Source organism: Aquarana catesbeiana, linkage group LG06 (genome assembly GCF_042186555.1).
Source record: "Aquarana catesbeiana isolate 2022-GZ linkage group LG06, ASM4218655v1, whole genome shotgun sequence".
NCBI lineage: Eukaryota > Metazoa > Chordata > Amphibia > Anura > Ranidae > Aquarana > Aquarana catesbeiana.
Window position 1 is genome coordinate 414,626,582 of NC_133329.1, and position 24,801 is coordinate 414,651,382.

Sequence of the window (24,801 nt, forward strand, 5' to 3'; positions counted from 1 at the left end):
TTTGGGGTAGCCCCCAAAACACCTTGTCCCCATGTTGATGAGGAGAAGGGCCTCATCTCCATAACCCTTGCCCGGTGGTTGTAGGGGTCTGCCCCCCCCTGTGTGAAATGGTAAGGGGGTACAAAAGTACCCCTACCATTTCACAAGAAAACTGTCAAAAATGTTAAAAATGACAAGAGACAGTTTTTGACAATTCCTTTATTTAAAGTCTTCTTTTTTCCATCTTCTTTCTTCTATCTTCCTTCGGTTTCTTCCTCCATCTTCTTCTTCCTCCGATCCTCTGCTTCTTTCTCCGGTGTTCTCGTCTGGCATCTCCCTCTGCGGCATCTTCTTCTCTTTATCTTCTCTTCATCTTTTTCTCTTCATCTTCTTGTCTTCATCTTCTTTTCGGGCAGCTCCGCATCCATGATGGCATGGAGGGAGGCTCCCACTGTGTGACGCTTCTCCTCTTCTGACTGTTCTTATTTAACGGCATTCCCCGTGACGTCAGAGGGGAATATATATAAGAACAGTCAGAAGACGAGAAGCGTCACACAGCAGGAGCCTCCCTCCATGCCATCATGGATGCGGAGCGGCCCGAAAAGAAGATGAAGAGAAGAAGATGAAGACAAGAAGATGAAGAGAAAATGATGAAGAGAGAAGCGTCACACAGCGGGAGCCTTCCATCCAATCATGGATGCGGAGCAGCCCGAGAAGAAGATGAAGAGAAGAAGATGAAGAGAAGAAGATGAAGAGAAGAAGATGAAGAGAAGAAGATGCCGCTGAGGGAGATGCCGGACGAGAACACTGGAGAAAGAAGAAGAGGATCGGAGGAAGAAGAAGATGGAGGAAGAAACTGAAGGAAGATAGAAGAAAGAAGATAGAAGATGGAAAAAAACTGTCTCTTGTCATTTTTAACATATTTGACAGTTTTTTTGTGAAATGGTAGGGGTAAGTACCCCCTTACCATTTCACATGGGGGGGGGGGCGTGATCTGGGGGTTCCCTTGTTAAAGGGGGCTTCCAGATTCCGATAAGACCCCCTGCCCGCAGAACCCCACAACCACCGGCCAAGGGTTGTGGGGATGAGGCCCTTGTTCTCATCAACATGGGGACAAGGTGTTTTGGGGGGCTACCCCAAAGCAAGGTGTTTTGGGGGGCTACCCCAAAGCACCCTCCCAATGTTGAGGGCATGTGGCCTGGTACAGTTCAGGAGGGGGGGTGCTCTCTTGCCCCCCCTCTTTTCCTGCGGCCTGCCAGGTTGCGTGCTCAGGGTCTGGTATGGATTTTTGGGGGACCCCACGCCAATATTTTTATAAATTTTGGTGCGGGTTTCCCCTTAATATTCATACCAGACCTGAAGGGCCTGGTATGGAATTTAGGGGGACCCCCACTCCAGTTTTTTTTTAATTTTGGTTCAGGGTTCCCCTGTGGGGAATTCCCACGCCGTTTTTATCAATGAACTTTTATGTATATTGATGGACCGGCAATTCATTAATAGCCGCAAGTAGTTTTAGATTGTTCTGTCAGACTGTTCTAAACACTGGAAACATGCGCCCCTTTACAGGCATACTATAGACACCCCCCAGGTACGAAATTTAAAGGAATATTACACTTTTATTGTTTGACTTTAAGCATTATTAAAATCACTGCTCCCCAAAAAACGGCCGTTTTTAAAACTTTTCTTTGTATTGATACATGTCCCCTGGGGCAGGACCCGGGTCCCCAAACACTTTTTATGACAATACCATGCATATAAACCTTTAAAATTATCACTTTTGATTTCTCCCATAGACTTTTAAAGGGTGTTCCGCGGCTTTCGAATTTGCCACGAACACCCCAAATTGTTCGCTGTTCGGCGAACTAAAAACAGCCGATGTTCGAGTCAAACATGAGTTCGACTCGAACTCGAAGCTCATCCCTACTGCTTCCCCCTGGATCAAGCATAGATCAACGAAAACCATCATGTAGGCATCAAAAGGTATAGATCCCTGGGTGAGCAGGGGAGCACAGAAAAGGTGGCCACTGAAGCTTCTGTGTATGTATAAACGTATAAAGAATAATTTAATGTTGATAAATTATCATGTGGTGACACCCATAAAATACATACCACAATGGTTCTAGTATAAAAACAATACTAGTTAAATAGGCGGAGGGAAAGAGGGAGTATGGTGAACCTTCATATAGTTGGAATGGTAGGTTCCATATTCAGGAAAAAAAAAGTTCCAGTTCAGGCCTTCTGTAAGTTGATGAGTTAACAATGCATCTAGAATAGCCAAATATAGACCATCTAACCAATTGTATGCATACACGACAGTAAAAAATGTCTTTCATCAACACATGACACTCTATCCACAATAAATTATTCTTTATACATTACCGTTTGATGCCTACATGATGGTTGTCGTAGATCTATGCTTGATCTAGGGGTAAACAGTCTATGCATCACGTGAATACAATGTTTTGTGTTCATTTTTGATGTTATGTTGTTCTTTTATATTTTCCTACAGTCTTTTTGCTGCCTCTATATTTCGCCTGAAATAGAGGTCTATTGTCTACACTTGCCCATCCCTCTTGGATTGATTTCCCAGGTGAAGGGATTCCTACCCTGGGGGTGTAGTGACCATTTTAGAGGTTTATTAAAACAAGCTTAGTAAACAAGCCTATATTTTGTACATAGGCGTGCGCACAGGGTGTGCCGGGTGTGCCCAGGCACACCCTAATCACCCCATGCGCATTAGTGTTATCGCTCTGTGTAGCAGCAGGAACATCGGAAAGATCTCCCTCTTACTGGCTCTGCCATAAGAGAAGTGTCTATGATCTTCTCTTTCACTGTGCCGGCAGGGAGATCAATGTGTCGGGGGCATATATATGTAGGCACATACACATGCATGTGTGTTTGAGCTTAAGGGTGCACACCCTAATGCAATAAGCTGCGCACACCTATGATTTTGTATGTTTATAAATGTTGCTTTATACATTGCTTTACTAATGATTTTTGGCCAAAAACATCAAAGAACTAAATAAAGCATCACTGTGAACCAACTGTTTGTTTCTTTCTCTTCCAGATGTTAAAAGAGTTTTGAAGAAGGATCATGTGTTTTTCAACAAAATTATATCCGTATACCCTTACTACCCGTTGTTAAGTATAGCACTGTATGGGAAGGACGGACCTTGTATAGAAATACCAAAGCCTATAGAGTTTAATATCAGTCCATACATATTACAGCATATCTGTAATAATGAAGGACTAAAGAACAACATAGATGTGAAGATGAAGAATAAACACTGTGAGATCAAATGGCCAGATAAAGACTGCCAGGATCCTGTTCTTCAACTCATCTTCTCTCCCACATTGTCCACCAATCTCAGGTCTGTGGTACAGATTGTACTGAAATGGAAGGAAGAGGTTTATAATGAATTCTCACTTCTCATAGAAAAGTTCAAAGTAATAGAATATAAAATGGATGAGTCGGTCTGGGAAGCTATTAGAGAACATGTTGGCAGCTCCACCTATGATGGAGTACTTATCAAACCTGACTTTAGTTTAGAGAAAGTTTTCTTGACTGGAATGTCTGAGGATGTTACAAAGATTAACCCGACATTCAGACAACTGGTAGAGGAAACCTCCAAACAGGTAGAAAGAAAGAAACAAACCAAGACTGAGACCTTACCCATGTCTCCAGCCATCTATCAGATTATATGTAACAGCGGCCTGAAGAAGAAAATCCTGGACCAGGTTCCAGAGCTGAGGATCGACTATGATGTGCCAACAAAGAATGTCCATCTATCGGGACTGAGAGATGAAGTGCTCACCGCCAAATATGAGATAGTCATAATCACACAACAAATGAAAAACAAATCCATCCAGATGAATCCACACCTCATCAAGTTCCTGATAGCCACCGATAATGAGGAGATGTCCTCTCTGCTCTTTTTACATCACAACATTAACGTAATGCTGGAAATTGATGATGGTGATGTTAAACTGATGGCTCATTCAAAGGAAGACTTTGCTGCAGCAGAAAACCAAATTAAGGAAATACTGCTTCACAGAAAACTTTTAGTTGAAGACAAAAGTCTTCTGAAATCTCCTGAGTGGAGAAGTCTCCACTCACATCTGCTTCAGGTGTTTAATGCAGAGAAAATCACAGTCCTGATAGAGGAATCTTCTTCTGAAATGGTAGACAATTTAGTCATCGCCGGCCTGACTTCAAATGTTCTAAAGTGTTACCAACAAATCAGCGAATTTCTGGAGAAGAACACTACTATAGAGACAAGAATTCCAGTTCAACCTTCAGCAAAGATGACATTTATTTGGGAGGCAGGAAAGGAGATTTTGGAAAAAATAAAGAAAAATGTAAATGTAACAAAGAAACAGAACAGCATCTGTCTGTCGGGACCACGGGTGAAGGTTCAAGAGGCAGCAAATGTCATTAGGGACATTCTGTACTCACTTCATAGTGATACTCTGCGTATTGAAAAACCGGGAGCCAAAAAATTTTGTAAGATCCATGAACCAGTTCATGCTGCAGCCGCAAGGACAAATTACCATTGTGTGATACGCTTAGAGGAGGCTGGTATAGAAGATAATCTATTTCATAACCCCAGATTCCAAGTAACTCTTCCACAAGGAATGACCCTCTCTGTATATAAGGATGACCTGTGCCGTCACAATGTAGATGTCATTGTTAATGCAGCCAATGAAGATCTGAAACATGGTGGCGGTTTGGCAAAAGCTATTCTGGATGCAGCAGGACGTAAACTCCAAGATGACTGCGATCAGATTATCAGGAATAATGGTAGATTGTCTACTGGAGATTCAGTAATTACTGACGCAAGGAATTTGCCGTGCAAACAAATCATACATACAGTGGGTCCCCGATGGCAATCAAATTCACCCTCCAGATGAAAACAGCTTCTACGGAAGGCAATTACTACTAGTTTACAGCTGGCCTCTGAGAAGAGTCACAGTTCAATAGCAATTCCTGCTGTCAGTTCTGGTATTTTTGGTTTTCCCCTAAAATTATGTGTTGAAAACATAGTGGAAGCCATTCGGGACTACGTAGAGACGCCGGGACAACAGAGCACTTTACAGAGAATCCATCTTGTAGATGTGAATGATGAAACTGTCAACATTTTCTCTGAGGTTACAAAGGAAAAATTTGGTAACCAAACAAGCACTGTGCCATCTACAGCAATGGCACCCAATCCGGTCACAAGAGCAGCACAGAGCCCACCAGCGCCAGTGAACAGAGGTGATGACAACACTGTGATGACCAAGGAAGGACTGAAGATCAAGCTGCTTCAGAAGAACATTGAGGACTGCTTGGTATGTAGATTCTTCAGCATTTTCCTGCTAAAGTGCGACTCTACTGTGTGACATTTATAATTCAAATAGAGGTAGGAAGGGTTAGAACCTCTGTTGAGTCTTTCTTCCTGTCCAAGTTTGATGGTAGAAAGTTTGGGGAAATCTGCCCAACACGGATACAGATGGCAATAAAACATAAAAGAGGATCTCACTTCTGTCAAATCTGTTTACATGCTGTGTCTGCTTTTGGAGATTGTTTTCTCCAAACTGGATATCAAGGAGATCTCCACAGCTGGACCCAGACAGCAGAGGAAACCTGACAGGAAAGTTACCATTTCACTACCTTAGGGTAAAAAATAAACTGCTTCTATTACAAGCTGTATATTACCCTTTCTCAACCAGGATTCAGTGGATCCCTAGGGTTCTTCTGAAGGTCACCGGGGGTTCTTTGAATGATAAGCAATTACTGCCTCTCAGATAAGTAATCACTGACACCAATGATCTTTTTAACCATCTGTAAGGGGGGATTCTTCCCAATGGGCACCAATGTAAGGATCATATGTAGATATAGAAATTATTAGCTGGAGTTCCCTGAAACCTCACCCTTTTTTCAAAAGTTCCTCTATAGCAAAAAGTTGAAAAGGACTAATTTGTATATTATGAATGTGTACATTCATGCCCTTATAAGGAAACATAACAGTAGAAGGATTATAATAATCACAAATCCATAATAATAATTTTGCTTCTCTTTCTTTCCAGTTCTGGAATAATTACTTGGTAATGCTTATCTTCTCTTTCCATGGCAGACGGATGTCATTGTGAACAGTGTAGGAGCCGATCTGGATCTGAATAAGGGTGCCATATCCAAAGCCTTGCTGAATCGGGCAGGCTCTAATATGCAGCAACTCCTGAACAATGCAAGTCTTGGCACTCAGAGGGCAATAGGATCCGTGTTCAGTACTGACGGCTGCAATCTCAACTGTCAAGAGGTTTTCCATGTTGTGACACCTCAATGGGACAACCAACGTGGAACATCGGAAATGGTACCTTCAGGCCTGTAGAGTGTGGTGGGAAATTCATTGAGGCTGTGAAGCAATAAAGCTTGTTCACTTTTAAAAGGACATTTTCACTTAGCTTAGTGAAGGTGGTAAAAATGTTCTTTGCAAAGAATGCCCAATCACATAGTTACATAGTTAGGTTGAAAAAAGACACAAGTCTATCCAGTTCAACCATAAAAATAAATAAATAAATAAAATAAAAAATATCATACCACCCCATATACCCAATCCTATACCCACAGTTGATCCAAAGGAAGGCGAAAAAAACCTCAGAAAACCATGATCCAATTTGCTACAGCAAGAAAAAATTTCTTCCTGATCCCAGAGAGGCAATCGGATTTTCCCTGGATCAACTTTACCTATAAATGTCAGTACCCAGTTATATTCTGTACATTTAGGAAAGAATCCAGGCCTTTCTTATAGTAATCTACTGAGCTGGCCAGAACCACCTCTGGAGGGAGTCTATTCCACATTTTCACAGGTCTTACTGTGAAGAAACCTTTCCATATTTGGAAATGAAATCATTTTTCCTCTAGACATAAAGAGTGCCCCCGTGTCCTCAGTGTTGACCGTAAAGTGAATAGCTCAACACAAAGACACTGAATTTCAAAAGAGCCAACTTCCCTAAACTACAAACCTTGCTAAAAGGCATAAATTGGGATAAAATATTAGGAACAAAGAATACGGAGGAGAGATGGGTTTGCTTTAAGAGCATATTAAATAAGGGCATTAGCCAATGTATCCTATTGGGTAATAAATTTAAAAGAGCAAACAAAAGTCCTGGATGGCTTAACTCCAATGTAAAAATGCATATAAAAGCAAAGGAGAAGGCCTTCAAAAAATACAAGGTTGAGCGATCATCCTCAGCATTCAGACTTTATAAAGAATGCAACAGGAAATGTAATGGTGCAATTAGGACGGCTAAGATAGAACATGAAAGACACATAGCGGAGGAGAGCAAAAAAAATCCCAAGAAATTCTTTAAGTATGTAAACAGTAAAAAAGGGAGGACAGACCATATTGGCCCCATAAAGAATGAGGAAGGACATCTGGTTACAAAGGATGGGGAGATGGCGAAGGTACTGAATTTATTCTTCTCCTCAGTCTTCACGAGTGAATCGGGGGGCTTCAGTAACCAAAACTGCAGTGTTTATCCTCATGACACATCACAGGAAGCACCTCCATGGTTAACAGAGGACAGAATTAAAATTAGACCTGAGAAACTTAACATTAATAAATCACCGGGACCAGATGGCTTGCATCCGAGGGTACTTAGGGAACTCAGTCAAGTGATTGCCAGACCGTTGTTCCTAATTTTTAGAGATAGTCTACTGACTGGAATGGTACCAGCTGATTGGAGAAAGCCAATGTAGCACCAATATTTAAAAAGGGCCCAAAATACATCCCTGGGAATTACAGACCAGTTAGCCTAACATCAATAGTATGTAAACTCTTGGAGGGGATGATAAGGGACTAAATACAAGATTTTAGTAATAAGAACGGTATCATTAGCAGTAATCAGCATGCATTCATGAAGAATCGTTCTTGCCAAACCAATTTATTAACCTTCTATGAGGAGGTGAGTTGCCATCTAGATAAAGGAAGGCCCGTAGACGTGGTGTATCTGGATTTTGCAAAACCATTTGACACAGTTCCCCATAAACGTTTACTGTACAAAATAAGGTCCGTTGGCATGGACCATAGGGTGAGTACATGGATTGAAAACTGGCTACAAGGGCGAGTTCAGAGGGTGGTGATAAATGGGGAGTACTCAGAATGGTCAGGGGTGGGTAGTGGGGTTCCCCAGGGTTCTGTGCTGGGACCAATCCTATTTAATTTGTTCATAAATGACCTGGAGGATGGGATAAACAGTTCCATCTCTGTATTTGCAGATGATACTAAGCTAAGCAGGGCAATAACTTCTCCGCAGGACGTGGAAACCTTGCAAAAAGACCTGAACAAATTAATGGGGTGGGTGACTACATGACAAATGAGGTTCAATGTAGAAAAATGTAAAATAATGCATTTGGGTGGCAAAAATATGAATGCAATCTATGCACTGGGGGGAGAACCTCTGGGGGAATCTAGGATGGAAAAGGACCCGGGAGTCCTAGTAGATGATAGGCTCAGCAATGATATGCAATGCCAAGCTGCTGCTAATAAAGCAAACAGGGGCGTGGCCAAGATGGCGCTGTGAGAGGACGCTTTTCAGAGAGCTCCGCCGGGATCCGAGGCTGTTTTCCTGCTTTTAGGCAGATCAAGCGCTGTGTTACCAGCAGAAACTACCTATATGCGCCGCCGATCGGCTCGGGCGTCCAGCGGCAGGGGTAAGAAGATAAAACTCCCCCCAGAGGCAGAGATACCAGTGGCGGCCTATGCAGACCGCGTGGGGGCCGGGAGAGGGGCGCACATAAACATGGCGACTCAGACTGAGCAGCCAGGACAATCCACCTCGTCCCAGCCTGGTCTGGCAGATGTGCTGGCAGCTATAGCTACCTGCCAAGCCTCTCTCACAGCCCTTACAAGCAAGGTAGATGCAGTTCAGTCTGATGTAGGGCTGATCAGACAAGACATGGATAAAATCCGTTCCAGATTACACTCTGCTGAGCAACGCCTGGGCCATGTGGAGGACACTGCGGAGACTCATGGCGCGGACATCCGTGCCTTTCATACCAAAATCAAGGCATTAGAGTACAAATCTGAAGATGCGGAAAATCGCAATAGGAGGAACAACCTCCGTGTAGTGGGATTGGTGGAGGGAGCTGAGGGTCACCGACCTACAGAATTTATTGAAGAATTGTTCCGCAGCCTCCTTCCCGCGGCCCAATTTTCACCATTTTATGTGGTTGAACGGGCTCACCGAGTCCCTCCTAAACCAGGCCCCCCTGGAGCGCCACCGCGCACTTTCATTTTGAAATTCCTTAACTTCAGGGATAGAGATGAGGTGCTCCGGGCTGCCAGAGTAAAGGGGGAACTGCAATACCAGAATAATAAGTTACTCATTTTCCCTGACTACTCGGTTGAGACTCAGAAGCTTAGACGCTCTTTCGATCAAGTCAAGGCAGCCATGCAACTTAAGGGCATTCGTTACAGCATCCTTTTTCCTGCACGCCTCCGGGTACAAGACGGGGAGACTACAAGATGTTTTACCTCTCCCAGAGATGCCTCCCAGTGGTTGGAATCGCTCCCTCCGAATCGCTGACAGATGCCTGCTGTGATACACCAGATTCCTTTCTAACATGCTGTGAAAGGCTTCCTCACCAGCTTACAAGTGAGTTTATGTTGCACCTGTTGTGCCTTTGGAATGCTCTTTGAGGAGAAGTTTCAAGTGCTGTACCCCTGGTAAATCCAGGAGACATAGGAACTGTGACTGCCAATAGTTATAGCACAGTGCGTTTTTTTTTCCTACCCTTACCTGATGCCATCATAATGACAGAGGACTTGCCGGAACGATCGTGGAAGTGGTGCTTCTGTCCCAGGAAGTGATTTAGGGGACATATTTCTTCTTTTATTTTTTCTTTCAAATGTCCTCTCTCCCAGCCACAGTTGATGCAGTGTGAATGAGTGTCCTTTGGCGGACTCCTGTGGCAGCCCGCAGTACTGCACAATTACGTTGCCTCCTATATGTGCTCAATCTGACATGCATATCAGCAACTGTATTGCCCTTTTATATTAGTAACTCTTGGGAAAACATGATGTACATGCTGCATTATGGGGCGGCAAGTGCCTCCGATGGCCAGAAAACTCTTCATTAAGAAGAGGAAGTTGTAGTAACCCTTTTTATGGATTTTAGTTGCTTTTTCATTTTTTCCTTACTTTTTTACAAAAATTTTTTTTGCTCATACTTGGGAAACTGATGGTAACAGCCTAATATTATCTTGGTAACATTGGGGAGGTAACCCCTCTCCTCTTTTCTGTTTGCTTATGGTGGCGGAGACTCTCACCACTCTGAGTGGACGTTTCATCTCCACGAGTGACTACACCCACTGGTCCACGCTCCCTTTCATTGGGTGTTAATGTTTGGGGAACAAAGCATTCCTTGGTTGGGATGGGGGATGCGGGGTGGGGGAATGTTTTTGGAGTTTCTTTTTGTTTTCTTTTTGTTTTCCTTCTATGTGCTTTGGGGTATCAATACAGGGAAAGTTTCTAGACAATGGAGTATGCATGACAGTGTATGTAATCGAGTGTGCAGATGCTGATCCCTCGGGTTGGGTGATCCGTGTGCCCTCATCGATTTTCCCACCCAATGGCTGAACTTAAAGTAATCTCATGGAATGTGCGAGGTCTTAATACTGCAGTGAAAAGATCCCTAGTGTTCAAGTTCCTGCAAAAGCATCAACCGCAGATCTGTATCCTCCAGGAGACACAGGAGACACATCTGCAGGGTAACAAAACTATTTGCCTTAACATTACCACTCCACGTTTTCCACGTATGCCCGTGGGGTCAGCGTCTTGGTGCACAAGACATTGCCATTTAGGCTTCTGGAGGTCAAAACAGACAGGGAGGGTAGATTTGTTATTCTATATGCCAACATATATGACAATAATGTCGTATTGGTTGGTTTGTATATCCCCCCTCCGGCCAATGGTAGTATTCTTCATGAAATCATGCAAACTGTGGTACAATATGATACAGCTTTTGTTTATTTACTGGGAGATTTTAACATGGCCCCCTCGGTAGAACATGATAGGTTGCACCAGTCGGCTCGTGACACTCCGGATCTCAGACAGTGGGCTGATGTTTATGCCCTCACTGATGTCTGGAGACACATCTACCCGACGTCAAAGGTATTTACTTGCCATTCTGCTTCTCACAAAACTTTATCTAGAATTGATTTGATATATGCCTCATGCTCTGCCTTACAATTTGTACAAGACATTTCTGTGCTTCCCAGGGGAATATCTGACCACACGCCCCTCTGCCTGACGTTGACTTTGACTGCCCCCCCGGGCCCCCGACTATGGAGACTATCCAGACTCTGGGCTAATGACGAGCGATTACAGGAGCCCCTCACGGCTGCCATTTGCAACTTTTGGACAGATAATGTGGATTCTGCCACACCAACAGTGATGTGGGACACCTTTAAGGCTTGGGCTAGGGGGGAGTTCGTGACCAGCATTGCTCGCCTTAAACGTGAATCCGCTCACGCATTGGAGGAACTTGAGAGCCGGGCGGTTGATTTGGAGGCTGACTTTGTCGCTGACCCGGGAGATGACCGATATAGGGAGTGGAAACAGGCTTTATGTAGACTCTCCACAGCTAGGATGGCACAAACGGATAAGGCGCTACTCTTCTCGGCCCAAAGAGTATTTGAACATGGGGGGAAAAATGGGAAACTCCTTGCATGGTTGGCTAAGGGTAATATCCCAGCTACCCCCATTGGCTCCATTAGGGACAGCTCCGGCCAGTTAATCACATCTCCCCAAAATATTAATACTCGTTTTCGAGAATACTTCCGAGAAGTCTACTCCTCCAGGACTGAGGCGTCTGACTCAGACCTGGCTAGGTTTCTGTATTTATTATCCATCCCTAACTTAACGGCGGAAGCCAGGGAAGAATTAGAGAAAGATATCTCGCTAGAGGAGATTCAGGTCGCTATGGGACATCTCAAAGGGGGGAAGGCTCCCGGGGTGGATGGCCTACCGTCTGAAGTCTATTCCAATTTCAGTGAAATTCTAGCCCCTAAGTTAACCTCGCTATTATCTAAATTTATGGCCCTAGAATCTTTACCAGAGTCCATGAACGAGGCAGTAATTGTGTTGATTCCCAAACCGGGTAAGGATCCGCTTGAGTGTGACTCATACAGGCCGATATCGCTACTTAATGTAGACGCCAAGATCTTTGCGAAAGTCCTGGCTATTCGCTTATCCCATGTTATAGAAGATCTGATCGGTATAGATCAGACCGGATTTATGCCCGGCAAGGGAACCGATATCAATCTAATCTTACCATTCCAAATGACAATCCAGGGACTAGAGTCATAGCCTCCCTTGGCGCCGAAAAGGCGTTTGACTCTGTGGAATGGAACTATCTGTGGCATGTATTGCAGAGATTTGGGTTTGGCCCTAAGTTCATACATGGCATTCGTTTGTTGTACCAGGCCCCCAAGGCTAGGGTCCGTACAAATAATTGGGTCTCGGAGCCCTTTGATTTATTCTGCGGCACGAGACAGGGTTGCCCGCTCTCCCCCAGCCTGTTCGCCCTGGCATTGGAGCCACTGGCAATTTCAGTCAGGAGTGCTCCGGATGTCCTGGGCCTGCGGGTGGGTCTGTTGGAAGGGCGGCTGTCTCTGTACGCGGATGACGCGCTGCTATATCTGAATGATGCGGGCCCGTCTCTTCTCGCGGCCTTGAGAATCTTTGACAACTTTGGGGGGTTATCTGGTATAAGGATCAACTGGACCAAATCAGTACTGTTCCCTCTGAATGATGTGGCTGCCTCTGGGCCACCATCCTCCCCACTACAGTGGGTGAAGGAGTTCAAATATTTAGGGGTAGTAATCACAAAAAACCCATCAGACTTTATAATTAAAAATTTGAACCCTATCTTGAGTACGCTGCGTGCGAAGTGCTTGGCCTGGGCTGACTTGCCATTAAATCTATTGGGGCGCATCAACCTCCTTAAGATGATGATGCTACCTAAATTTAACTATGTTTTTAGAAATTCCCCGGTATGGGTCCCTGTTTCGTTTTTTAAGGAGGTTGATGGTCTGGTGGGAACCTTTATTTGGGGGGGTGGGAACCCCAGATTGGCGCGATCTACCCTGTGGCTGCCTGCTTGTTTTGGAGGACTGGCCCTCCCCAACTTTCAGGTTTATTATTGGGCGGCTATGTTGGTGTCGGCCTACTGGTGGTTTCAGGGATCTAAAAGGAATGCTGCAGTCTGCCTTGAGGCAAATTATCTGGGCTCCCTTACTGATCTACGTAACTTTCCCTATCGAGGACCGGGTGCGTATACGCGAGTTCCTGAACCCACTCGGGCAACGTGGAGGGTGTGGGTGGCTGCAAGACGCAGATTCCTCTCACCGGGCCAATTATCGCCAGCGAACCCATTATGGGGAAACCCAGCACTTAACCACTTCCGGACTGTGCCTGACCCACAGCTTTGGGCTAGGTTTGGCATCACAACTATAGAACAAATTATGCCCAGAGGAGAGTTACTCTCTATTACGGAAATAATGACTAAATTCCAATTGCCCAGAGGGATGAGGTTTAGATGTCTTCAACTTAGGCATGCGGCACGGGCTCAGTTTCCTCAGGCACCTTTGCTCCAGGCAGATCCCATTGAAGAACTCTTGGCGTCTGGCGATGTCTCTAAGCCCCTATCCACCTTGTATGTTGTACTTCTAGGTAAGGACTCTCCTAAAATAGCAAAATTATGGGACAGCTGGCATACCGACATTCCATCATTAGACAGAGAGGATTGGGACGAATGTCTAGATAATGGTCCTAAACTGGTAATTGCATCTAAAGATAAATTAATCCAGGTCAAATTTATACATAGGATTTACTACACCCCACAGAGACTCCATTGCATATTCCCTGACAAAGACCCTATGTGCAACAAATGTAAGTGTCAAATTGGAACCTTTTTCCACATATTCTGGGAATGCCCATTGATAGCAACATATTGGTGCGCGATATTCGCAGAGATAAATTCCAGGCTGCAAGTATCCATACCAATTACTCCAGAGTTGGCCCTTCTTGGGATTCATGACAACGAACAGAGAGCCTATCATCTAAAATTGCTTATTTCCTTTTTACTTTATTATGCCAAGAAGGAGATATTGAGGAAGTGGATAGACTCTTCTCCCCCGACCGTGTCGGCCTGGGAGGCACAGATCGAGGCAGCTATACCCATGTATAGAATCACATATATCAATCGAGGTTGTCCATGGAAATTTGAGAAAGTGTGGACTCCTTGGCTCTCATCCTAGGGAGCTACAGTGGATTTGTCTCTTGTTTGGGGGGGAGGCAGGGGAAGTCCCAGGACACGTGAGATACCTTTTTGTAATCGTATTGCCTACAATTTCAATATATACTGATGTATCACCTCTTGCACATGTATGACCCTGATATGTGATTGCTCATGCTTATCTGTCATGTAGTGTTCTGTATTATGACAAGAGGAATTCTGTAATTTTCTTCCTTATGATACAATAAAGCACATCTGTTTGTTAAAAAAAAAAATAAAGCAAACAGAATATTGGCATTAAAAGGGGGATCAACTCCAGAGATAAAACGATAATTCTCCCACTCTACAAGACTCTGGTCCGGCCGCACCTGGAGTATGCTGTCCAGTTCTGGGCACCAGTCCTCAGGAAGGATGTACTGGAAATGGAGCGACTACAAAGAAGGGCAACAAAGCTAATAAAGGGTCTGGAGGATCTTAGTTATGAGGAAAGGTTGCGAGCTCTGAACTTATTCTCTCTGGAGAAGAGACGCTTGAGAGGGGATATGATTTCAATTTACAAATACCGGACTGGTGACCCCACAATAGGGTTAAAACTTTTTCGCAGAAGGGAGTTTAACAAGACTCGCGGCCACTCATTAAAATTAGAAGAAAAGAGGTTTAACCTTAAACTATGTAGAGGGTTCTTTACTGTAAGAGCGGCAGAGATGTGGAATTCCCTTCCACAGGCGGTGGTCTCAGCGGGGAGCATTGATAGCTTCAAGAAACTATTAGATAATCACCTGAATGACCACAACATACAGGGATATACAATGCAATACTGAGACATAATCACACACATAGGTTGGACTTTATGGACTTGTGTCTTTTTTCAACCTCACCTACTATGTAACTATGTACTATAAGTTCTATGTAACTATGTACTATAAGTTCACTATATGGACCTCTTATATATTTATACATGTTGATCATATCCCCCTTAATCTCCTCTTCTCAAGAGTGAATAAATTCAGTTCCTCTAATCTTTCCTCATAGCTGAGCTCCTCCATGCCTCTTATCAGTTTGGTTGCCCTTCTCTGCACTTTCTCCAGTTCCCCCGATATCCGTTTTGAGAACTGGAGCCCAAAACTGAACCGCATATTCCAGATGAGGTCTTACTAATGATTTGTACAGATGATGTCGCTCTCTCTGGAGTCCATACCTCTCTTATACAAGAAAGGACTTTGCTCACTTTGGAAACTGCAGCTTGGCATTGCATGTTATTATTGAGCTTATGATCTACCAAAACCCCCAGATCCTTCCATTATTCCACTGCATAACTTTGTGTCATCTGCAAAGACTGAAATTTTACTTTTAATCCCAGACTCAATATCATTTATAAAGATATTAAAAAGTAAGGGTCCCAGCACTGAACTTTGGGGTACACCACTGATAACCTTAGACCATTCAGAGGAAGAATCATTAACCACAACTCTCTGAATTCTGTCTTTTAGCCAGTTTTCTATCCATTTACAAACTGATCTTTCCAGGCCTGTAGACTTTACCTTACACATGAGCCGTGTGTGGGGAACTGTGTCAAACGCTTTTGCAAAATCCAAGTATACCACGTCCACAGCCACCCCTCTGTCCAAGGTTTTACTTACCTCTTCATAAAAAGAAATCAGGTTTGTCTGACAACTTCTGTCTTTTATGAATCCATGCTGTCTGTTGCTTAAAATATTTTTTTCCAGCAAGAACTCGTCTGTTATCTTTTATTAAACTCTCCAGTATCTTCCCAACTATAGAAGTTAAACTAACAGATCTATAGTTACTCGGTAAAGACTTTGCTCCCTTTTTAAATATGGGCACCACATTGGCCCTACACAAATCCAGTGGTACTATTCCCGTCATTAATGAGTCCCTAAAAATTAGATAGAATGTCTTTGAAATGACAGAACTCAATTCTTTTAGGTTCCGTGGGTGGATGTCATCAGGTCCAGGTGCTTTATCCACCTTTATTCTGTCTAAATATTTCAGGACCTGATTAATTGTGAGCCATTGTGGACTATTTGGGGCTGTGTCACTACCACCCCATTATGGACATGAGCTCCCCCATGCTCCTTTATATACACAGAGCTGAAGAAAGTATTGAATACGTTTGCCTTCTTTTTGTTCCCAGTCAACCATTTTAGGTTATATTGTAAAGGGCTTACATGCTCGACCTGACCTTTTTACTATTAATATATTTGAAGAATTTTTTGGGGTTTTTCCTACTATCTTTTGCAATCTGTCGTTCGTTTTGAGTTTTTGCCTCCTTGATTTCCTTTTTACGTATTTTGTTATATTCTTTGTAACATTTAAACGACACTAGTGTTCCTTCATTTTTATATTTTTTAAAAGCTCTTTTCTTATTGTTTATAGCTTTTTTAACTTTGGCCGTGAGACTTTTAAACTTATTGCCCATGGGAATATACTTTGCAGTGAGTTCACAAACAGTCACTTTGAAGAATTCCCATTTCTGTTCTGTGTCCATTGATACCAATCTTCCCTCCCAGTCTAAGTCCTGGAGAGCAGCCCTCATCCTTGGAAAATTTGCTCTCTTGAAGTTAAGTGTTTTTATCTTTCCTGTATGTGTATTTTGCTTACAGCTAACATCAAATGAAATCATGTTATGGTCACTGCTACCAAGATGTTCCTTTATCTGAACATTAGTAATAAGCTATGCTGTAATAGGTTTATAAATTTTTGCCCTTTAACTGTCTCAGCAGTGCCATTACTCCAGTCAATTTCTGGGTAGTTAAAATCCCCCATTATTATCACCTTCACAGCCCTTGCAGCCCTTTCCATCTGTGCAATGAGCTGAGTGTCTACCTCCTCATTAACATTGGGTGGTCTATAACAAACTCTAATGATTAACTATTAACTATACGCAGTTCCACCCAAAATGCTTCAGACTCATCACACTCTCCATCAACCAGGTCCTCTTTCACACTCTCTTTGAGTTCACTTCTCACATAGAGACAGAACCCGCCACCTTTCCTTTTTAGCCTGTCTCTCCGGAAGAGTGCATAGCCAGGAATATTAATAGCCCAGTCATGTGAGGAATGAAGCCAAGTTTCAGCAATACTAATTACATCATAGCTCTCCTCGTGCACCAGAGCTTCCAACTCACCTGCAAAGAAAATTTTAAAAAATTGATTTTTGCTGAAACATGATTGGATGATTGAAGTCAACACAACTTCACTTCATTCTGCTAAGGGAAAATGTCCTTGGAAAATGAAAATTAATTATATTGAAGGAATTGTTTTTTTCATGTGAATCTTTAAGAGTAAGTCAAGCCACACTCCAGAGGGTCTAGCCCTTTCTTACTACAGTATATCCAGAAAATAGATGGCTGGAGTTCCTCTTTGCAGTGGCGTAGCGTGGGTTGTCAGCGCCCGGGGCGGGACAAGTAATTTGCTCCCCCCTGACTCGCGAACTTACCTATTTTCAGCTAGCTCCAGTCTGGTTACATGATCCCCTGTGTGAGCCAGCGAGGGGAGAGGAGAGCGTGCTTGACAATGACTGGTAAAGCCTGGAGTGGTGACATCATGCATAGGTTCCTATGTCCCATCTGATGTTGGCGCTCCCTCCTCTCTCCTGCATACACCACTGGCTCACACAGGGAATAACATGACCAGACAGCCTGAAAATAGGTGTTTACATCTTCTACAGAGGTTAGCCATCATAGGCATTAGGAAGGGGGATTTTATAATATTTCAGTTAATGGAAGCTACATATGTCATATTCACACTATAATACTTGTTGCAGCACTGTGCAGTTGGGATCAATACCCAGTAGGGTTTTGTATTTAACCTTTTTGAAAATGTTCTATATATATTTTGGTATATCTATATATAAACCAATATATATATATAGAGAGAGAGAGAGAGAGAGAGAAAAAATTCAAAAAGGTTAAAAAAAAAACCCTAATGGGTATTGATCCCAACTGCACAGTGCTGCAACAAGTATTATAGTGTGAATATGACATATGTAGCTTCCATTAACTGAAATATTATAAAGTAACCCTACTGTTAGTGAGTCCCAATCACCAGTGCTGACAGAAACCTCAACCTCATTGTGCAAATAAAGCAATTAAATAAAGTACAGAAAATTTCATAAAACAATTCATCAAATACAATAATTCTAAGATAGTCCTGCTGGGTAGTGAATCCAAATCACCAGTGCTGCAAGAACACACAACTGTGCAAATATATAAATAAACAAACCAATTCCATATAACAATCAATAAAAAGCATCCAAAAAACATGGCTATGAATTACCATTTTATTGATAATTATATAAAATGAGGTTGTTTATTTATATATTTGCACAGTTGTGTGTTTTTGCAACACTGGTGATTTGGATTCACTGAGAGAGACATTGGGTTTAGAGAGACAGTGTAGCTGAGGGAAAGGGGGGAGGCTGAGAGATGACGAGAGAGACTGCTAGCCCTAGCTTCCATGCCAGTGTCTCCTTTCATCCTTCCAGCGGCTCCCTGGCAGCATGCCCGTCCTCTGGGTCCCCGGTCAGCCTGTTGCCCGGGGAGGAAGTTAGTGCTATCCATGAGAGAAATCCCCCTGCTGCTCGCCCGCACCGCAAGAACGGCCACTGTTGCTGGACAACGCGGACTTGTCATACGTTTCACAGGAGCTTTTATCCTTGTGCTAGACGGTCCACACTCGTGACAGCGCCCCTCTAAATTTTGCGCCCGGGGCGGTGGCACCCCCCGCACCCCCCACGCTACGCCACTGCCTCTTTGTATTTTAAGAAGTACATTTTCAGTACTTCCCATAGAGTCAAATAAACACAAACTTGGGCCTTTTTGTGTTGAGATGTCTTGCAGAATTGGGGTCCTTTGTTTGAACCCCAACCTGGACACTATTTACATGAAGTTTCGCCTTGTGCTTGTGTGAGTTTCCTCCGGGTGCTCCGGTTTCCTTCCTCACTCCAAAGACATGCTGGTAGATCAGTTGCCTCACCTGAGTATAATCAAGATGGTTCCTTCACTTCCTAAACCCTTTTTAGTCCCCAGGGAGAAAAGCACTTTAGAATTACAAATTAAATATGTATTTTTTTATCTTGCCCAGAGTTACACTTCAATCTCGGACTCTCTGTTTCAGATTCTTTGCACAATTATTAAAAAATGTTTGGCGCTGGCAGAGCAGAACCAGCAGACGTCAATATCTTTTCCAGCTATTGGAACCGGCAATCTTGGCTTTCCAAAGGATTTGGTTGCCTTAGTGATGTTCAATGAGATTTTCCAGTTTAGCTGCAAAAACAAAATACAGAGTCTTCAAGAAGTTCATTTGGTCCTTCACCCCAGTGACATGGACACCATCAAGGTAATGGAGATCTCATGTTTATAGTGATAATCTTAGTCTAGAGGTTGTATATTACCACATGGCCATTGGGGTGGTGAGGTGTCCAGTTTCTTGTCCCCAGCTGGCACACCACCATCAATAGGTGCTTGGAGACAGAGATGGTGCTGTGTAGGAAAGAATTCCATGTCAATAATAATAAAGGAGTAAGGAATTCCACCCTTGCATCCTGCAGGAGAGTTAGATGACAAATAATAGGGGAGATGATAGTGCAGGCTTGGACAGGATACACTGATAGGACAATATGCATAGTGGCTACAAACAAAAACATGTGTAGCACCCTCTACTGTGTGCTAGAAGTAGTTGTTAGTGTAGGAAAATTCAGCTTGGCTGAGAGCCAGGATTGGGTTGAATCTGGGTCCGGGTTTAGTGATTTAGGGGTCGGGATGATTCATCCTGGAAGCTCTTCTGGTGCCTCTCCATTTTCTGGAACATTGGATAATGTTCTGGATGTAGTGGGTGGAGACTAGGAGGGCCATCATGCATATTTATGAGGACCCCGACCAATCCCCAGCAGGAAGGGGCTGGAAGGGGGCAGGCCACCTCACAAATAGGCATGAGTCATGCCAGCAAGGGCAGTCGGGTAGAAGATGGAGTGCTGAGGAGGCTGTCGGGTGCCCTTGCAGGGTACCCCCTAGTCTGGGTGGGTGACTTTAGGTCTGGGGCTTGGGTGCTGGAAGCATCCCCCAAAACACACGGAGAAAGCCCTTGATGGAGGTACGAGAGCAAGTAGGGAGGACAGCGGGAGCAGGTCAGCACATCTGGAAAATCTCCTGAGAGTCAGCTGGGTGGGCTGGTGAGTGTTTAGTCTGGGTGGACCGTGGAGAAGTTAGCCTAGAGGGCTAGAGCAAGAGACAGCTGCAGCCAGATGGGTTGTCAGTGCCTGAAGAGGTGGTGCTGGGATCAGTGACCACAGAGAGCAAGTGCTGGGAAAGTGTGAGCTGTGTCACCCTATCTACTCTTTAACCCGTTCCGGACCAGCCGCCGCAGTTATGCAACCTGCGGCAGGTTGGCCTGGCAGGGCGAAGCATCATAGCTTGTATGGCGGCTGTGACAATCGGATTCGCTTCAGAACCATTCAGTCCCCAGGCCCAGGCCAGTGATTTCTGGCCTGGACCTTTTGATCAGTACTGGCTAATGAAATCCTTCCCCTGCTTGTGTAAGTGCGAACACAGGCAGGGGAAGCGATGTCATCTCCCCTCGTAGAAACTCTTTTCCGTTCCAGAGAGAGGAGAGAAGACATCTCAGAGTAAGTTGCACCAACACTACACTGACACAGTACACATAGGCACACTTGTCACCCCCCCGATCTAGCCCCCCAGTTAACCACTTCCCTCCCTGTCAATGTGTCACCCAGTGCAGTGTTCATATTTTTTTTTGGATCACTGTACTGGTGTCATTTGTGACAATAATCAGTGTTAGGGTACTTAGGGGTAGGCCCAGATACATCTAAGGACCCCCCTAAACCCCCCAAATAAAGGTTTAACTCCTTGATCACCCCCTGTCACCAGTGATCACCGTATTGGTGTCACGGGTGATGCTGGTTAGCTAGTGATTTTTTTATAGTGTCAGGGCACCCGCCGTATATTACCTAAATAAGGTTTTAACCCCCTGATCACCCGGCGGGTGATATAAGTTAGGTTTTAGCATCAGTCAGGGGCTGTGTCGCCCCAGGCAGCATCAGATTAGTGGCAGTAGTGCTAACACCCACGCACGCACCATACACCTCCCTTTAGTGGTATAGTGTCTGAACGGATCGACATCTTTGCTCTGATCAGAACTATTTTAGCATCCCCAGTAGTTTAGGATTCCGAAAAACGCAGCATTATTGGGATCAGCCCAGATACCTGCTAGCACCTGAGTTTAGCCCCTCCGCCCAGCCCAGCCCAGCCCAGCCCAGCCCAGCCCACCCAAGTGCAGTATCAGTCGATCACTGTCACTTACAAAACACATAATTGCAGCATTCGCAGAGTCAGGCCTGATCCCTGAGAACGCTAACAGTTTTTTTGGTAGCGTTTCAAGCAGTCGGTGACAGTCAGTTGATCTTTTGCCTGTGAGTCTCACTACTGTACCAGTAAATTTAGAGCCCAAAATGGCAAATCGAAGGTACAGTAGTGAAGAGGCCTACATGTTTCTGAGCCTGACAGGTGAGAGTGACGAGGAAGTCACCCATCTTTCAGATTCAGGCTCAGAATACGAACCGGTAGACAGCAGCGACACCCTGACAGATAGCTCTGACGACAGAGTTGTGGTCCCTGCCAAGGTCAGGCGTACCAGACCCCGATCTTCTGCTGTTGTTGAGGTGCAAGAACCGCAGGGCTCTCTTATGGAGCAGAGAGCCAGTACTAGTGTCACTCATCCTTCTGGTGAACTGGCAAGCACCAGCGGCCTAGTACATCCTGGTCGTACATCCAAACTGCAGTATCACATGGTGATGTGGTGAGTCCCATAAGTGCAGTTCAAGCTGGCGAGGTGTCAAGCACAAGTAATGTCCCGCTGCCAACAAGAAGACAAAGACAGGCCCGTCGTGCCCATAATGCCCTTCCTGCAGAATTTGCCAATCCTAATTGAGAACCCACCACTTCTGCAGCACCCCTACTTCCCCCATTCACTGACCAACCCGGAATTCAGACTAGCCTGTATCCACCACAGCCCAAACTAGAATAGGTTAGTCTCACCCAGAACAGCCATGAGGCTAGTGTCTGGTCCTGATCACCTGTGCCATGTTGGGACCCCATGGCAGGAGAAAGCACCTCTAGTTAAGTACCGTATTTATCGGCGTATAACACGCACTTTTTTCCCCTTAAAATCAGGGGAAAATCGCGGGTGCGCATTATACGCCGATCCCTTGCGATCCTGAGCTGTCAGATCTAAAAAATTGCCGACCGCGATTTGAAAATGGCGCCGCCGGCGCCGAAATACACAGTGCCGGTCCTCGGCTCTTCTCGGCCACTTTCAGCTTCACTCGAGTGCCGCCCGAACCTAGCCGAGTGTACTCAGCTAGGTTCGGATAGCTCCGCTCACTGTCACGCCCATCCCGAGTGGAGCCGAAAGTGAACGAGAGCCGCCGAGAAGAGCCGAGGACTGGCTCTGAGTATTTCGGCGCCGGCGGCGCCATTTTCAAATCACGGTCGGCGATTTTGAAGCTCAGCGAGCTGCAAGGCTGCACTGGGATAAGGCTGCAATGGACACTGGGGAAGGCTGCACTGACATGGCTGCACTGACAAGGCTGCACTGACATGGCTGCACTGACATGGCTGCACTGGGGCAAGGCTGCACTGACATGGCTGCACTGGGCAAGGCTGGACTGGGGCAAGGCTGCACTGAGAAGGCTGCATTGATGGGCATTTAAATGTAAGTTTTTTTCCCTTCAACTTCCCTCCTAAAAGTTTTTTTTTCCTTAAAATTCCCTCCTAAATTGTGGTGCGTGTTATACGCCGGTGCGTGTTATATGCCGATAAATACGGTATTCTTGATATTTTTTTTAACTTTATCTGTATCTGTCATTACTTTTAATAAAAGTTGTACTTTTAAGTATTTGTGTGATCTATCGTGGCACATATGGAACACAACCCAAAAACGTGACAATACAGAAGGCCATGCCCTTGCTAGGGATAACAAGCTAAAAGGGGAATGCTATGGCAAGACAGCGGGAGTACAGTAGCGGCAGAGGAGACGGGTCTTGTGCAAAGCAAGGAGAGACATTCATTGCCTCCAACCTGAGCAATCAGTGCCCCAGCTACCGGGACGGAATCCCTAAAGAACCAGCAGTTGGTTCTGAAGTCGTGCAAGTGGGTGTTGACAGGCACACACAGAACCACAGTCTATCACTGGGAGTGAGGTGATAGAAAAGCTGGACTGGTAGAACTGGACCTTTCTATGTGGTGTCTCCTTCAAACTGTTACATTCCATGCAGGTGTAGGTATCAAGGGACAAAGTGGTTCGCAGTGCAGAGCGGTGGTGAAACAGTTACTCTGGGTGTACGGCTCACTTCTAAATTGAGGTGCCGCCCTAATGCTGAGTTCACATGAACGCGGTGCCACCTGGTCTCGGGCATTAGTGCGTGCGTACACCAAGGGAGGAGGAGTGAAGTGAGAGTAATGGCCCCCGTGTGCACCGGGTGAAAGGGGGGACCCGCCCACAACTTCACTTCCAAAGTCCCATTAGATGTATCACATATATGTTCTTCTTGCTGTATAATGGGAATTTTCTTGTTATGTATTTACAGACATTTACAAGTCAACTGGAAAACTGCACTGATACTGCCGCTAGTGGAGTCACCAACAGACAGTCGTCTGGGACGGGATCAAGTATGTTTATGTAATATGAATCCATGTCTGCTCTGAGGAGTTTATTTTTCAGAATTTTATAATATACAAAGCAAGCTTCATATCAGATTTTAACTTAATATATACTGTATGACCAAAAGTCTGTGAACCCCTGGCCATCACACCTACATAAGCTTGTTGAAAATTCTATTCCAGAATCAATACCATTAATATGGAGTTGTACACCCCCAGTTCCTCCCACATACTCCACTCTTCTGGGAAGGCTTTCCACACCAGTTTAGAGGTTGTCTGTGGGAATTTGAGCCCATTTGTGAGGTCAGATACTGACAATGGATGAGAAGAACTGGCTCACCATTGGCATTCCAATTCATCCCAAAAGTGTTTAGTAGGGTTGAGGTCAGGTGATCAGTAGGGATGAGGTGCAGGACACTTGAGTTCCTCCACACCAAACTGGTCACACCATGTCTTTATGGTGCTTTGTACACTGAGGTGGGGCACAGTCATGGGGGAACAGAAAAGGGTCTTCACCAAACTGTTATCACAAGGTTGGAAGAGCACAATAATCTGCAATGTCTTTGTATGATGGAGGATTACCAGGATGCCTTACTGGAGACACCTGAACTCCATCATTTGGAAAGGGGTCTACATAATTTTGGCCTTACTGTGTATTCTAGCAGATGTGTAAATTTGGAGTGGGTGTATTTTCTGTTAGTAATAGGTGCATTTTATTAGTGTGTCATTTTTAATGTAAGAAATATAATATGTTTTATGTTATATAATAAATCTGTCCAGGGTGCAGAGATGAGAATAATGTTGAGAGAAGAGGTATTTCATCACATATGACATGACCCATC

The 24,801-nt window shown here is 44.6% G+C and overlaps 1 pseudogene; it reads left to right on the forward strand.

Moving 5' to 3' along the window:
• LOC141147321 (protein mono-ADP-ribosyltransferase PARP14-like) overlaps positions 1–24,801 on the forward strand; it is a 148,552-nt pseudogene that overhangs the window by 32,785 nt on the left and 90,966 nt on the right.